Below are 3,299 nucleotides of genomic sequence, written 5' to 3'. Positions count from 1 at the left end.
TAGAGATACCAACGATCAAACTTCGGATAAGTAAAATATCGCGAGACAAAGGGCATTGTTATTTTATGTGAATGGTTCTTTCAATCATGAAGTCATGGTTGAATATGTGGGAGCTATTATGGATCTCCAGGTTCCTCTATTAGTTATTGATCGAAGAGGAGTCTCTATCATGTTCGCATAGTTCTCGAACCGTAGGGCATAGTTTAAAATAGCCGGCTATCTCATTTAGCCGCAATATTTTTTAGAGGCTATAAAAGGCTATAGCTGGGTTATAGCGGGCTATTCCATTTAGCCCTTTTTTCAAAAATTTGAAATATTTTTGTCATATCTTACCAAAAGAAGAGGAAAACTATGACTCAAATACGATTCATGATACAACTTATTTAACTATTCAAGGCAAACGAGTATTCAGATATTCAACTCACAAGTTTTATCTAATTATACTGAAAGAAAATTCGGAAAACAAGAAATAAAAAATAAATAGAAGATAAATTCAAAATACAGGAGGTTTAGCGGCTAAATTAGAGGCTAAACAGGGGCTAAATTAGGCTATAGCCGGCTATTAGAGGTTTTTTTCTCATTTAGCCTACAAAGGGCATAGCCGCAGCGGCAGGTCTCCTGAAAGGATATAGCCGGGCTATAGCCAGGCTATAGCCGGCTATTTAAAACCATGCCGTAGGGTGACACACTTAAGATTTGATGCCGTTTTAAGTAGATATGTAATATGGAATGGAGTTCAAATGTTGTTCAGAGTCTCGGATGGGATTTTTAAAAAGACATCACGAGGAGTTCCGGAATGGTCCGGAGAATAAGATTCATATATAGGAAGTCACTTTCCAAGATTGGAAATGATCCGGTGCATTTATGGAAGGCGCTAGAATGTTCTAGAACCTTCTAGAAGAAATCACCATGGAAGGTGGAGTCCCGGATGGACTCCACCAACCTAGCAAGCCGACCAAAGGGGAAGGTGGATGATGTCTATGGGAGCTTCTATTCTTGTAGAAAGTGTTGGGCCTCCAAGAGCAGAGGTTTGTAGAACAGCAGCAAGTTTCCCTTAAGTGGATACCCAAGGTTTATCGAACTCAGGGAGGAAGAGGTCAAAGATATCCCTCTCATGCAACCACTGCAACCACAAAGCAAGAAGTCTCTTGTGTTCCCAACACACCTAATAGGTGCACTAGTTCGGCGAAGAGATAGTGAAATACGAGTGGTATGAATAAGTAGTAGCAACGGCACTCGGAAAAGTGCTTTGCCCGGGACGAGTAAACAAGCAGTAGTAATGCAGCGAGTAGTAACGCAAGTAAAACGAGTAAACAAACAGCGATAGCGATATCTAGGAACAAGGCCTAGGGATTACACTTTCACTAGTGGACACTCTCAACATTGATCACATAACGGAATAGATAAATGCATACTCTACACTTTTGTTGGATGATGAACACATTGCGTAGGATTACACGAACCCTCAATGCCGGAGTTAACAAGCTCCACAATAATGCTCATATTTTAGTAACCTTTAGTGTAAGATAGATCAAAAGACTAAACCAAGTACTAGCATAGCATGCACACTTGTCACCTTCATGCATATGTAGGAGGAATAGATCACATCAATATTATCATAGCAATAGTTAACTTCGCAATCTACAAGAGATCATGATCATAGCATAAACCAAGTACTAACACGGTGCACACACTCGTCACCTTTGCACACGTGCGGGAGGAATAAAACTACTTTAATAACATTGCTAGAGTAGCACATAGATAAATTGTGATACAAACACATTGCAATCATAAAGAGATATAAATAAGCACCTCACTATGCCATTCAACGAGTGAATAAGTATTCTGTGAAATATAGCCTAAGAGACCCACACGGTGCACACACTCGTCACCTTTACACTCGTGGGACAAGGAGTCTCCGGAGATCACATAAGTAAAACTCACTTGACTAGCATAATGACATCTAGATTACAAGCATCATCATATGAATCTCAATCATGTAAGGCAGCTCATGAGATTATTGTATTGAAGCACATAGGAGAGAGATGAACCACATAGCTACCGGTACAGCCCCGAGCCTCGATGGAGAACTACTCCCTCTTCATGGGAGCAAGCAGCGGTGATGAAGATTGCGGTGGAGATGGCAGCGGTGTCGATGGAGAAGCCTTCCGGGGGCACTTCCCCGCTCCGGCAGGGTGCCGGAATAGAGACTCCTGTCCCCCAGATCTTGGCTTCGCGATGGCGGCGGCTCTGGAAGGGTTTCCGTATCGTGGTTCTTCGTCTCAGGGTTTTCGCGACAGAGGCTTTATATAGGCGAAGAGGCGGCGCAGGAGGGTCGAAGGGGTGGCCACACCATAGGGCGGCGCGGCCAGGGCCTGGGCCGCGCCGGCCTATGGTCCGGGTGGCCTGTGGCCCCCCTCCGGTCCTTCTCGGGTGTTCGGATGCTCCCGGTGAAAATAGGGACCCGGGTCTTGATTTCGTCCGATTCGAGAATATTTCGTTACTAGGATTTACGAAACCAAAAACAGCGAAAACAAAGAATCGGCACTTTGGCATCTTGTTAATAGGTTAGTTCCGGAAAATGCACGAATATGACATAAAGTGTGCATAAAACATGTAGGTATCATCAATAATATGGCATGGAACATAAGAAATTATCGATACGTCGGAGACGTATCAAGCATCCCCAAGCTTAGTTCTGCTCGTCCCGAGTAGGTAAAACGATAACAAAGATAATTTCTGAAGTGACATGCCATCATAAACTTGATCATATTGTAAACATATGTAATGAATGCAGCGATCAAAACAATGGTAATGACATGAGTAAACAACTGAATCATAAAGCAAAGACTTTTCATGAATAGTACTTCAAGACAAGTATTAATAAGTCTTGCATAAGAGTTAACTCATAAAGCAATAAATCAAAGTAAAGGTATTGAAGCAACACAAAGGAAGATTAAGTTTCAGCGGTTGCTTTCAACTTGTAACATGTATATCTCATGGATAATAGTCAACATAGAGTAATATAACAAGTACAATATGCAAGTATGTAGGAATCAATGCACAGTTCACACAAGTGTTTGCTTCTTGAGGTGGAGAGAGATAGGTGAACTGACTCAACATAAAAGTAAAAAGAAAGGTCCTTCAAAGAGGAAAGCATCGATTGCTATATTTGTGCTAGAGCTTTTATTTTGAAAACATGAAACAATTTTGTCAACGGTTGTAATAAAGCATATGAGTTATGTACATTATATCTTACAAGTTGCAGGTCTCATGCATAGTATACTAATAGTGCCCGC

The sequence above is a fragment of the Lolium rigidum genome, chromosome 5, assembly GCF_022539505.1.
Source record: "Lolium rigidum isolate FL_2022 chromosome 5, APGP_CSIRO_Lrig_0.1, whole genome shotgun sequence".
Classification (NCBI taxonomy): domain Eukaryota; kingdom Viridiplantae; phylum Streptophyta; class Magnoliopsida; order Poales; family Poaceae; genus Lolium; species Lolium rigidum.
Note: the sequence above shows the minus strand (reverse complement) of the source record.